Raw genomic sequence first — 15,051 nt, 5'->3', positions numbered from 1 at the left:
TATCCTTCTTGGCATGTTTAGGAAGAATTTCAGTTGTAGGAGTGAGAGGGGAGTATATGTTTGTGTACAGAATTGACTGAGATGACAATAATGACTTACTCCATACACACGAGGCATCCCAGGGACATCCTCATAGAGTATCAAGAGGTCAAGATTAGCTGATTATAAATGAACTACTTCAGTAGATGGGAAAGCAATAGGTCTCATGTCAGTGGTAGACTCTAGGAAACTTGTGACCTACAGAAAGGCTAGACTGCCAGTTGGGGGACATTAGTTTTATATGAAGACTTTTCTTCTGGCATTGCAGCAAAGCAACTGGGGTCAAACCCAGCCCAAATGCCCAACAGTTTATTTACATTTTATTTTAGATTTTTCTTTAGATATAAAGCTATCTTTCAACTTGTCCACATATAGTAGTCATAGAAATCACCTGAAATTATCACAATAATTAGTATCAACAATATAACTGTTATTTGCAAAATGATAATAATGTATACTATCCTTAATATCTTTTGACTCATAATATTTCACTGGTTTCTCTTACATATGAATATAAAAAAGATATTCTGTGGGCTCTCATTCCCACATGTGAACTGAGTAAGTGGTAGATAAATAAACTTTTTTACAGAAAAAACAGGGCCCATGCTATAAAATGTTTATAAGTATATTTTTATAAGTCACATTTTCTAAATATGATTTATTACAATGAGGAAGTTATTTCCTAGGTATAAGGAAATATTAGGCACAAATAAGTAGATAATTTTGTCATGGATCTGGTTATGTCGACATCCTCAGAGAGAGTTACGGCACTCAGATTTGCTGGACAAATTATACAGTGTATTTCCAGAGGGATGTAGTTCCAAAGAAATACAGTCATTGATCTTTACAGTTAAAATAAAAACAATAACAGAAAACGCTCAGAGATTCCCACTTTTATAAATCATCCATATCTTATTCCTTCCAAGTGACAGCCTGGTCTGTGGCTGGGCTTTTTTATGCCAATCCCAATCTTATTTCCACTCATAGTGTTTCACAGCTTCTAATAAATGTTATGACAACATTCATTTCATGAAGATATATAATTTTTTCAATTCTTAATGTTTAAGAAACCTAAAAAAATCTTAGAAAACATAATACAGACTTCTGTTTTGGGCAGCATGGCATACCAGATAATGTGAACAGTCCTCCTGATTAAACAGCTAAAAGTCTGGATTAAACAACAGTTTTTAAACATTGCTTGTAAGTGCTGAGTTGGCACAAAGAAGGGAAGAAATCTGCTGAGGCAAAAGTCAGGGGAGAGTAAGACCATGTAACAAACCAGCTTTTGCCCTTAGGGTTTCCAGTGTGTCCAGGTGACTTGAGTTGTGTTTTGATGACTCCATGGGTTACAGGGAGTAGGAGAAAAACTCAGAACCCAACTGATGTGGGAGTCTAACAGGAAATGTGCACATAAAACTGGCATCAATAGGACTGCATGATGCCTTTGTTGTAAGGGTGAAATAGAAGTAAATTTTCCAGGGAAAAGGGTCTGCAAAGAAACTTGTCTGTCTTTAAGTTGGACAGGGGCAGGCAGACTTTTTCTGTAGAGGGGCAGCGAGTGAATATTTTAGGTCTAGTGTCCTCATAACTACTCAGCTCTGCCCCTGCAGCACTAAAGCAGAGCCATAGACAGTACTCAAGTGATTGGACTCACTGTGTTCCAATAAAATGGTATCAATAGACACCAAAATTTGAATGTTATATAACTTTCACTTGCCATGAAATATTATCATTCTTTTGAATTTTTAGCTATGTAAAAATGTAAAAACCATTATTAGCTCACAGGTTGAATAAAATCAGATGTCCCATATTTGACCCACTAACCACATAGTTTACTGATTTAGTCAGTGTGATATTGGTACACAGATACAGGAACTGACAAATGAAACAGCATGTGAAGCCCAATAATGGACCCACATGTAATGAAAGTTACTTATAATAAAGTAGCCTTTGCAAATTTGTGAGGAAGGATGTGCTACTTATACATAGTTCTGGGTGAACTGTTGATTTATACAGAAAAATATTTTTATAACACCTGAAATTAAATCACTACCTCACACTATAATGAAGAAAAAAATATCTGTATAGATGAAGGGATTATCAGTGAAATGAAACATTTTAGAATTAATATAAGAAGATGTTATTTTATGGCTTTATGTTATGGAATGTTCTTTTAAACAAGACATAAAATGTGCAACTATAAAGCTAAACATCAATGTATTTGGTGATGATGACATTACTATTAATAACTTATGTACATCAAGCATCAAGAAGAGAGTTAAAATGTAAGTCACAAATGGATGAAAATGTCATATATTTTCAGGAAAGACTTAATTTCCTGAATATAAAATGCACTTTGCAATTTAATGTAAAAAGAAAAACCATGAGAAAATGGGAAAAATAAAAGGAATTTCGTATGAACATAGAAGAGATGTTAAACCACATTAATAATCAGTAAGTGCAAAGTAAAGCCCATGAGACACCATTTTACAGCCACCATATTTACAAAATGTAAAGGTCTATTGGGATAATAAATTGGCATCTTATGTCATTACCTGGACATATGAAATATGTGTGTAAGCGACAAAAGCCCATCAATTCTACTCTCAGTTGCATAAAAATTGTGAACAAGGCTGTTCATTGAAGCATAATAAATACACACACACACACCACACTCACACACAAGCAAACATACACACAAACCTCAAAAGTAACAATTTTTAAAAACCTGGAAATGCCTCAAATGTATATCATTTATAGATTATGTTTTATCCAAACAATGAAATATAAATCAGTGGTGGTAAATGACTGAACTAAAACTTTATGGATCCATATGGATGCATCTTCAAAATATATTTTTGAGAAAATTAAGCATGTTACAATAAAATATAATAGACTACAGTTATATAAAGTTTAAAGGCAGGCCAAAAAAATGCAATATAAATTTTTAGGGATATATGTGGTAAAAATATAAAGAAAAACAAAGAAATGACTTTTATGAAATAAAGTGGTTACTTTGTGTGGCTGAAAGAAAAAGATGTAATCCAGGAGAAATACTTAAGCCTTCCTTAGCTGAGTGGTGAATATATGGAGTTTTCTTGTACTATTATTCATTTCCTTTAAAACACTTTTTAGTATGTATGTAAAATCCATATCAAAAATGATATTATATATAGTCAGTAATAATTGAAATTTACTTATTATTCTAGTATAGAACCCAAAAGATGAGTTCAGAGCACAAACACCAAGAATTACATGTTGTATTGTCCACTAGTGGTCAGCATGCCAGTCTTGAGATAAAATTTGTCTACCTAGAAACTTCCTTATTACTTATTGTGCATTTTTATGTACTCTTGCTTAGTTATTTATTTTAAATTCTCACTTTCCTAATGCACATAATATTAAAGGCAAATCTCTAAGAATTGTTTTCTGAAAAAATCCAGTATCTTGTATTTATCCACTTCTCCACTCTATTTTTAGAGATGTATTTTCCGAGGCTCTAGACATTTGTTCAAACAGTTAAAGATCCACCGGATTCAGTGAAGACACTCCTGTTGGTTCCAAGTGTATTTTAAACAATTTGGATTGTGTACGTCATGAAAGTTGGCTGGATCAAAGATAACAGGGGTCATATCCAAAAAGCAAACTATTTAGATCAGGACAACTATAAAATAAATTGACCATCTAGAAATTAAACATTTTGAAAGAAAGTTTTCTATCCAGGTGCATTTTTCGGTCACTAACACCTGCACACCAGCAGACACACTCTCCCACCCACATACACAACAATGCACGCACAAACACAAACACAACTAAATGAGTTAGTACAGTAAGTTCCCTACATATGAGCGAGTTCCATTCCGAGAGTGTGTTCGTAAGTCCAGTTTGTTTGTAAGTCCAACGAAATTAGCCTAGGTACCCAACTAACAAAATCAGCTATATAGTACTATACTGTAATAGGTTTATAATAATTTTCACACAAATAATACATAAAAGACAAACACAAAAAATAGAAAACATTTTTAATCTTACACTACAGTACCTTGAAAAGTACAGTGGTACCAGCTACACCACCACTGCTTTTATGCTTGCTTCTGGACATACTGGGCTTGAAATAAAGATATACTCCTGTACTCTATACACTACTGTACAGTAAAGTACACAAAAGCATAACCACTTGTAGAGGATGCACACACGTGACAGTGTACGCCAGACACGTGAACTACCTTCTGTGATTGGACATGTGAACACACATTCGCATCTTTGAAAGTTTGCAACTTAGAAGTTCATATGTAGTGGACTTACTGTAATCATAAAACGCTTCAAATGATGCCTGTTCCTTAGGATATGCTCTGTGAGTGCTTGCTAAATAACTAAGTCTGCATATTAAAAGCGTATTTGATATCAAGGATCCCAATCCCGAAAAACCTTGTGGGAGGGTACACCAATTGTTCACACCTCAAAGAGAACTGTACTTTGTATGACTTCCTGACTAGCTTTGTACATTGGTTTTTCCTCAAGTCCAGAGAAAATATGAATATTTATATTTTACTTTTCAACCAACAGAAGCAGAAATAGTTTAATAAAATGATTTACACGTTGATAAAGAAAAAACTTATAATGAAGCAGGTGTTAGAATATTGTTCAAGAGACTAAAATTTAGTGGAATATTTCAGGACCTGTCTAATTACTTTGACAACTTTGGAGAATATAAAAATTCTGGCAAAGGCTGCATGTGCAAAATTACAGGCTATGTTCTACAAACATTAATGAAATTATGCAATGGATTTGATCAATGTACTCATAAAAATAAGTAAGTTCAGGTCAAACTTATTTTCCTGGTGTTTGCATTTACTCACCTGTAATTTTCACTGTTAAAAGAAACAAACAAATGAAAAAAGACCAGTGAATTTATGCCTAAGTTATTGAGATATGTTATTTCAATTGTATTTTCCCTGTACAGCCAGATAATTTGGGGGAAATAAAAATAGTTAAATGCATATTTAAATGAACTCAGCACTGGACTCCCGTCTTTTCTCTTTTCATATATGACTGCATCATGTAATTCAGGTTCTCTCCTAGGGAAAATGTTCAGAGATTAACTTAAATATGTTAGATTTTTTTTACTCCATAAAGAGCATATTACTTGATAAACATTTGTGTGTTATTAGACCTCAACAACAACAAACAATAAGATAACTTGGCATAATCTTGTTATTCTGCCTGGAGATTATTTTACCTTTAGTGATATTTAAACCATGCAAGCAAATAATTTCAAATATAAAAGTTGGAAAATATTATATACTAATGAAATCTCCTGAAAACCTATAAAAATATTTTTTGTTAAGAAAAGAGAGCAAGCAAGCACTAATTAATGCAGGCAAGATACATAGATGAATGCTAAAATTAGTGGGCCTTAAGGAGAAGGAAAACACTTGCATAGCCTCAAAGCATCTCCCCCAAAGTTCACTAATATTTCTGGTGGTTTTAATATATGGCCACAAATTCTTGATACCTCTTCCTCTAAGAGATATAGTTTAATGCAGTGCTTCTTGAGTGGGGCTGGACTATGTGAATGGCTTCTAATGAATAGACTGTAGAAGAGGAATGAACTTTACAGGGAGAAAACTGCCAGATACCACCTTAATCAAGTAATCAAGGTGAATGTCATCAGTAACAAGTCGTTTTGAGGCCATGTGTCCTCTGATAGATGCAACAAGTAAAGTATACGTCCATCTCTAGAGTGTATGTTCCCAAAATCCATAACCTCAAGCTGTTATGACAAAGCATAAGACAAACACTGAGAGACAGTATAGAAAATATGTAATCACTATTCTGCAAAGTTTCAAGGTCCTGAAAGACAAGATTGGAGAACTGTCACAGATTGGAGGACACCAGGGAGGCATAATGACCAACTGCAGTGTTAGATCCTAGATCAGATCCTGGAACAGGTAAATAGTAGATGTGTGAAGAAACTGAGGAGATTGGAATAAAGTCTGTAGTTTAATTATTAGGATTGTAACAATTAAATAACATTAAAATTTCAAATCCTCAGTTACACAAGCCACATTTCAAATGCTCGATAGCCACATGTTACTAGTAGCTACCACACTGGATAGCATGTGTATAACATTCTATCAGCATGGAAATTCCATTGGAAAGTCCTATGCTGGAGCAAAAAGATAAAAGAAAAGAAAAAAGATAATTGAAGGGGAGACAAACACACTCCAAAGTTAAAGATTTAATTCAGTTTTAAGAAATGGTTGCATAATGACCACCGATACAACAAATCTTCTGTAAGAAATTCCCTGAGGCTAATTTCTTGAGAATTCCACATGATGTCCAGAGCTGAGATTTATTGCTCTGCAGAGAACATACCTAATCATCAAATTTCAGATGCAGTGATTCCACATTCTGATAAAATCTAAGCTCTGAATGTCATCCGCATTGTCCACGAAAGGTCAGTACTTCCACCTTAGCCATCTGCAAAGTAATATGCATCAGATAATAATTAAATTTTTATAGGTGTCCAATATTGGCAACTATTTTCTTTGGTGTTTCTATGCTGCAAATCACTTTCACAGCACTGAAATAGTTCTCTTTCTAAAAGCAGTCTGAAAGAATGACATCATTCCCCTGCTTTCAAAGCTTCAATAATTCTCACTTCCTAGGAAACCCATATACCTAAGCAGGATTTACAAGCCCCTTTCAATATTAGCTTAAAGCTATTCGTTTAGTCTCATCTGCCATTTCCTTTCTGTCTTCCTTCTGGTAACATAAGCATTCTTCAGTCTGCATTTTCCTTTTTTAGCTCCCTAAGCTTTTCGTGAAATGCTAGTCCATGTCTTCTCTGCTTAGGGTCTCCTCTTATCTTTCCAGACACAGCAGAGACACCCCATTTATCATTATATCCGTAGCATCTATTAAGCACTTCACTGTAATGGTCACTAGGATTTTTACACACTTCCATAAGAATACGATTCCATTCTACTCTAAGTATTTCTGTGTGCTCCTGTCTTCTTCAATAGACTTTGAACCCTTAAAGGACAGATATCATGTATTATCTCAGGAGATAACTCGCCTTCTCTGTATCCAGCATACAGTAGGTATTCAATAAATATATATTAACTAAATGTATTTTTATACTTGCACTATATTTTGGAAATGGAATAGATTACTTGGTCTATCCTAGTATTTTATAGATGAGGAAGCTGACACTGAAAGGCTGAAGTTTTCCTCCAGGCCACACGACTAACAGGGATGGGTTAGTTAAAGGGAATTAGACAAGGTTGATGATGATTAATTATTCAGTATAGATAATGTCTCACTAGCTCTAGCTAAGAAACTGAAACAGAAGAAGGAAATAAGTTCTCCTAACTTGTAAAAGGAAACAAAGAGGAAAAACAAAAAGAAAAGGATGTTGGATTTTGATCTGAGATTCCAGGATTTTGCAGTCTGAAAGGTAAACTGCGGCAGTAGCACACACTTTTTCAGTTGTCTATATGCAGGGGTGGGGGCAGTAGGAAGGGTAAGCTGTTGGAAAAATAGACTAATGCAAGTAAGTAATTACTATGTAGGTAACAATTTTGTCAGCTTCTTTCTTTTTGAAACTCTTTTCTAGGTAAAGACTAAGGGTATTGTCAGCCTTCAAATGTACCGCCAAAACAAGAAAAATATAAAAAGATCAGAGAAATGTAAAGATGAAATTAGTTTATCATTCTTCACCAAATACTGTGGGAACGTAACCACATATTTAAATGATAATATCATTTTGATTCAAGGCTATATTGTATATTATAAGGGCTGTGACCATCATGAAAATATGAATTTAAAGAATACTTAGAATTCATGTGAGCCCACTTCATTTTTCAGATGAGAAAAATGAGATTAAGAGAAGATTCTTCATATGGAATTTTGATATCGAGCCAATGTATTAATATTATAGTTATAGGCCATTTCATGTTTTGTCAAAGAACAGTGTTAAATACATCATGGGAGAATTCCAAGTTATTTGGATCCTTTCAGATATTAGTTTCTACTTTTTTGAAATTAGTGTCCATTTTGGCAAAATTCCCTATAAATAGACCAACTATAAATTCTTCTGTGGAAAAATGCAAAAGAGAAAATTTAACCAAGACTTAAAAAAGAATATTAAAATTTTATGAATTTTATAAATAATGACCCACATAAAATAATTCTTCGGTGTCAGAAAAACAAATCTAGACCTTGTTATAAAGTGTCTACCTCTAAGTGCCATTGTAACGTGTACTGCACATTGAGAATCTCTGTTTTAGACTGTTTTCTTCTTCAATATAAATAAGAGATATATACAACAGAATGATACGTAATACATTTAGATCTGTAGCCTATTTCTATGATTATAGGCTTTGACTGGAAAGACATTAATGTATACTTAATTGAGTGGGTGTTTTATTTGGCTGTCTATATTGAAAGAAATTGATCTTATTTCACATCAGGATGTTTTTAGTCATGGTTTTGATGATCATTTCCTTAAGAATATATTAAGCTATTAATATGTACATGTTGAGGGCAATCTATATGTAGGTCGTCAGTAAAAGGTAGGTGAGAGACTATGAAATTTGTAATCAAATGGATCTGAGTTTTATAGCTTGTTCTGCAATTTATTAGCTCTGTAACCTTTAACAAGTCATATTAAATTTTCTTAACTTTAGTTGTTTTCTTTGAAAGAACTTATTTTTATAAGGTTATGGTGAGATTTAAATAATATATTGGGTATAAAGATGTTTAATAATGTTAGTTATTCATATTTGTCATTGAATTTTAAACATGAAGATGTTCTGTGTCCTTAAAAACTCAGTCACTAGTTATGAAAATAAAGTAATGTAAATCAAAATTCAATATCAGTTCAGCACAGGCACAGAAGTGAGCCAATTTCTGAATTACCGTTGTGAAAGTTAAAAACTCTTTTCCTTGGAGATTTTGCAGTTTGGTATCTGTTCAATCTGTCTATCTAGTTACAAACCCCCAAACTGTGTCCACAGCTGGTACGCATTTTAAGACCAAAGAGCTTTTATTTGTATTTGTATCTCTGGGATACACAGATTTAAAAAAAAATTATTATTTAAAAAAGTAGCTTATTACAGGATTTAGAAAGGATACACAGAAATATATTTAGGCTTGTATTACTCCCTGGAGAAGAGGATAAAGTTCAAAATAGTTTGCCTATATTTTACAATAAGAATGCTTGGCTATTTTTTAGTTGTAGGCCAGCTAAATGTTAATTTAAAATTATATGGGGCTTCCCTGGTGGCACAGTGGTTGAGAGTCCGCCTGCCGATGCAGGGGACACGGGTTCGTGCCCCGGTCCGGGAAGATCCCGCATGCCACGGAGCGGCTGGGCCCGTGAGCCATGGCTGCTGAGCCTGTGCGTCCGGAGCCTGTGCTCCGCAACGGGAGAGGCCATGACGGTAAGAGGCCCAAGTGCCGAAAAAAAAAAAAAAAAATTATATGATATTTGTTTTTCATGAGCCATCTAGTTTATTTCCACCACTGAACTCTAATAATACAATAAAGATAAATACAACATAAATAAAAAGCCCATTGTTGGCCATGATGCCTGAGAGAGCATTTGTAATTAATCAGAAACCTCTTTTCTAAATATTAGGAAAGAGCCACAATGATTGAGAATTATTTTGACTGTGTGTTTTTTTTGTTTGTTTGTTTGTTTTGCGGTACGCGGGCCTCTGACTGTTGTGGCCTCTCCCGTTGCTGAGCACAGGCTCCGGACGCGCAGGCTCAGCGGCCATGGCTCACGGGCCCAGCCGTTCCGCGGCATGTGGGATCTTCCCGGACCGGGGCACGAACCCGTGTCCCCTGCATCGGCAGGCAGACTCCCAACCACTGCACCACCAGGGAAGCCCTTGCCTGTGTTTTAATTCACATAAAACGTTGGACTTATGATAGGATTAGAGTCCATTTTTGTGAGCAGTAAAGCATGTTTTAAGAAAAAACAAAATATACTTGAGTTGACCTTAAATAACAAAAAACTGTAAATTAAAGAGAACATTTCTTTACATATTTGTTTACAAATTGATATGATAATCTTATTAAGGATTAATGGGTCTTCTTAAATCCCTTCCAGATCACACTTGGTTTTCATATATGTGGATTTTCTAGGGAAGAATTTAAGCCAAAGACAGAATCAACACCTGATCTATTTGGAACCCATAATCCATGTATTCCATTACACAACACCGAATGGTGAATTTTAGTCGAACTGACCAGAAATACGTTTAGTGTATGATCATCTTTCTCTTCCTAACCTCCTTTATATGAGGAAACACTCGTTGCATACTCACCACACTGTAGACACCATCTATTTCTCTTTATAACTCACAGTATAAGGGAAATACTATTTTGTGTCCCATATTTTAAAATAAAGTCAAGTAACTTTCCTGAGACATATAGCTAGTAAATGTCAGAACTAGGATTTGAAGTCAAGCATAGTGGCTGAAGTATTTTTGTTCTGTTCTTAGCCACTGTGTATGACCCCTCCTAATCATAATTTGGAGTGAATTGTTTGACATCTCTATACATCGGTTGCCTCAGTAAACATGGGAGATTAGTAGTACCTTCTTCATAGGGTTGCTTCTGGGGTATAGTAAGCACTATACAGTATAGGTGTTAGTTATTATTATGATCTGTGTAATGCCAGAAGTGATGCCTTTAACAGCTCAATTACATGGCTTTTTAATACTCATAATTCTACTCTAACTACATGTGTGTGTGAAGGGGGTGGGGGGATCTGGGAACAAGTCTAAACACCTCGTATGCCACATAATATAAAAAGTTTCTACACCATATGTACAAAACATTCAAAGAGAGTATAAGGCTGATTTTGCTACCATTACTTATCCTATGAGCCATTTTGAGTCAATGTGAAGGTAGCTGACGTGTCCATTAATAAGGACTTCTTTGAAGATTTATCTGTGAGCTATGCCTGTAGCCCCTGTGGTATGAGTCATTCTGTTACTCGGGTCTGATATTTGCTGGCTGTGATGGTCAATTTTATGTGTCAACTTGACTGGCCATGAAGTACCCACATTCAACATTATTTCTGGATGTGTCCCTGAGGGTGTTTCCAGATGAGACTGGCAATCGAATTGGTGGAATCAGTAAAAAAGATTGCCCTCCCCAAGGGGGTGGGCATCATCCAATCCACTGAAGGCCTAAATAGAACAAAAGGCAGAGGAAGGAGGAATTTGCCCCTTTTTTTTGCCTCACTGTTGAGTTGCACATCTCATCTCTTCTTCTCCTGCCCTCGACTGGGGTTTACACCATCAGCTCCCAGGTTCTTAGGCCTTTGAACTTGGACCGAATTATACCACTGCCTTTCCTGAGTCTCCAGCTTACAGACAGCAGATGGTAGGACTTCTTGGCTTCCGTGTCCATTGAGCCAGTTCTTCATACAGATTTTGGTACTGAGAGTGTTTACCCTGGGACAGAATATTAAAGATGAGTTTTCTGAATTGTGTCCTGGGGTTTCTGGAATGGGCTCTCTAGTCTGATTCGATAAAGACTCTAATGACTCAATTTCCAGTAGTAAAGAGAGCACTTAGACCCCATAGTGTGATCTGTTTACAGAGATATGCAAAATATCTGCATTGGATACTCCTAATCAATCCTATATAAGAGCTAGGTGACTTTCTGCATGATATTTTCAAGCATTTTTGGAAAACTCATGAATATAATGAAGTAGGTTTGTTGCTCCTAATGTTGCTGCTCAAAATGGTGAAAAAGAAAAGGCTGCATTCAGGGATTCCACTTCCCAGCTCAAGCACCCATAAATGACCTAAGAACCACCAACTGTGCCCTGAGGAGAGAGTTAACTCCTCTAGCCTCAGGGCTGAAATTGCTGGAAACCAAATACAGAACCTTATCTAGTGATTGGCTGAATTATAATGTAGGTTGAACTCCCAGTTCTGCCGGTATCTACCCTTAAAGTGAGGTTACTGGTTCTGAAAGAATGGGATGAGGATGTGTAGGAAGATTTGATGAAGCCGGGAACATTGAACCCCTAATTTCTGATGAGTCTTCTCTACCAGTGGAAGAGGTCTCCACATTCCTGATGGAAGCATCACACTGGAAAAAAGATATAAAAGTAAAAGGCTGGCTGTATCTGGCAGAAGCAGAAGAGAAAAGGAATGAAAAGGGGTGGGGAAGGGAAGGGGGAAGGGGAAAGAGACAGAGCAAGAACAACTGAGAGAGAGAGAGAGATGTTGGAAGAGCAACCCACATTGTTTACAGAAGGTGAAACAAGAGTATGATTTTTGTAACCAGACCTGGATTTTACAAAAGGGGATCAGCCTGGAGTCATTTTAAAAAGAAATCCATGGGCTTCCCTGGTGGCGCAGTGGTTGAGAGTCCGCCTGCCGATGCAGGGTACACGGGTTCGTGCCCCGGTCCGGGAAGATCCCACATGCCGCGGAGCGGCTGGGCCCGTGAGCCATGGCCGCTGAGCCTGCGCGTCCGGAGCCTGTGCTCCGCAACAGGAGAGGCAGAGAGGCCACAACAGTGAGAGGCCCACGTACCACAAAAGGAACACTCATTTTTGGCATTTTCCAGTTTCTGTGGTATAAATAATCCCACCATAGCCAATTTCAAGCTACGAATATGACATAGGGGTGCACAACATAGAAAGGAGATGCATGCAGTCAGCTCCCTCTAGCCAGTATGAGCTAGATCCAGCAACAGCATGGAAAGAGGCAGCCATTGCAAATGTGAGGGGTGGGGGGATTTGAAAAGCAGCCTGCCAGGGAAGACCTTGTATTCATTAAAGGAATTGCTATTGAGATCACTTCTGAGGATCTTGGAGGAACTTGGGAAAGAGCCAGCTATTGTGCATCCCCCATCTATAGAGAGCACCAAAACTAACTATGGCTGTAGTCTACTTAAGGAAATACCTTTCCTTTTTCCCTCCTTTCTTTTCAACTTGAACTCTGATAAGTCACAAGCAGCAACTTGGGAGTGGGTGGGAAGAGATCCAGAGAAGTAGAGACAGACCATTTCCTCTTTCTCCCTATTGGTTTTCCACCCTGAAGAAACTACAAAGTATTGGAGGGGGGAAAACTTTATACTGGATGGATAGATAAGTTTCATTTTACATTGGGGGTGGACTTTTTAATTACTGAATGACTCAGAAGTGACAAGAAAAGCTATGAGAACTGCCTGGGATTTCATTTAGGGAAGTTACAAGAAAAAATGTGGTTTCGTTTTGAATGCACCTGCCAAGTCAGTTATATTTCCACTGACTCCTCTGTGCCTGATCAGTGCCACATGAGATTACATGAAGAGTTCTGGATTGTTTCTGCTCCCATTTGTAGATAATATGATTCCTTTTAATAATGAATAATTACAGACAGGTAGGCAAATCAAATCTGGACATGAGTAATATAAATGTGTCAAAATGAAGAGAGCTTATTTATGGGAAAGTAGGGACATCCATACATCTGGGTATAATCGTATATGCTCCCAAATTGCTCTGTAAAGTTTCTAACCTATTTGTGTATCTCAATCCCAGTTTTCATGAGGAATTACAGGTACCTGTTTATAAAGTATTTTCTAAAAATGGTTGCGAAGATTCTATTCGATATCACTATATTCAACAAATACAGAAAGAGATTTGATTGGATGACGGGGTGTCTTGTGAAACCTTGTGTTTAAACATAAAATCACATGCATATGGAGTTTCTCAGCGAAGCCAGTATGTCTGTAATAGTTGTCTCTTCAAAGTGTAAGAAGTCAAGTTCTATTCTCAGCTCTGCTACCTATAGCTACCACGTGATTTAGGCAGGTCTCTTAACCACCCTGAGCTCTCTACGTAAAATGAAGCTTCCTACTTCAGAGGTTCCCATCTGTACACCAGTGCACTGAGAGCCTTCTCCTACAAATGTTGCTATAAAACATTTCATCGTATCAAGTCTTGTCACTAAAATCTATCCCAAATGGTTATAAGTTTAGTTTTTCAATCAACTTGATACTGCCTATCTTCAAACGTAATTAGAAAACTAGTATTCCTAGATCTCTGCTATTTGACTGTCAGCATTTAACACTAAAGGAAGTATCTTATATAACTAATAAGATAATATAATGTGCATAAAATAATTATTTCTGAGTCTTAAAAAAGTAACAATAACTTTGAAAGTGTTAAAGGCAATGAGTTATTTATTTTGTTGCCAGAGCTGACATCACATCCTTGCTCAAAACCCACCAACCTCCCCTTGAGCATATCTTCAAGTCACAGGGTCCAGAGACAAAGAAAGGAAGCTGTATGAAGAGAAAAACAAAACCCAGATGGAAGCAGCTGGAACCAAGATGGCAATGAACCTGACCTCCAGTAGACCCTGAGTCTCATTGTACGCTGATTTTACTACATTAGATACTAAATGACACACCTACCAGCAATCATGACTGGAAGTCACGGACTAAAAAAGGATAAAAAGAGGATGGCACTCTATTCCCTCAGAAAGTGCTGTCCCTTTCCTGGTAGTTAATACATATGCCTCCCCATTATTAGCCACACTCCTCTCCTCATTGCCCATACTGTTTAAAATCAAATCCCTCATGCCATGAGGATAAGAAGCTGATCTATGAGCTAAGTGCCCACTTCTCCATTCTTCCATTCTTCGGCCATTGAATAAGGCCTGCCTTTTTTTTTTTTTTTTTCAGCTGCCTAAACCCGAATGGAAAAAGAACCTTCCCACTGAGGCAGAGGGCCTTGGACGCCCGAGCAGGGGGAGTAGGTGTCCACGCAACTTAATTCAGTAACACTGTCTCTACAGTATCACCCAACCAGTTTGATGACAATGATGCTGATGACGATGATTGTCACTGAAATGATTGTTTTTAAAAATTGATCGTCGGAATAGCCAGTTATTTTGATGTTATAAAAGCACAATCTGTGTTACTCTGAGGGGGACTGTTTCCTATTAAGAACCATTGATTCACAGAAAATAAATCAACTGAAAGCTG

This window comes from Delphinapterus leucas, chromosome 7 (assembly GCF_059928025.1).
Source record: "Delphinapterus leucas isolate spDelLeu-1000000601 "Yukka" chromosome 7, BTC_Dleu_Yukka2, whole genome shotgun sequence".
Taxonomy (NCBI): Eukaryota; Metazoa; Chordata; class Mammalia; order Artiodactyla; family Monodontidae; genus Delphinapterus; species Delphinapterus leucas.
Note: the sequence above shows the minus strand (reverse complement) of the source record.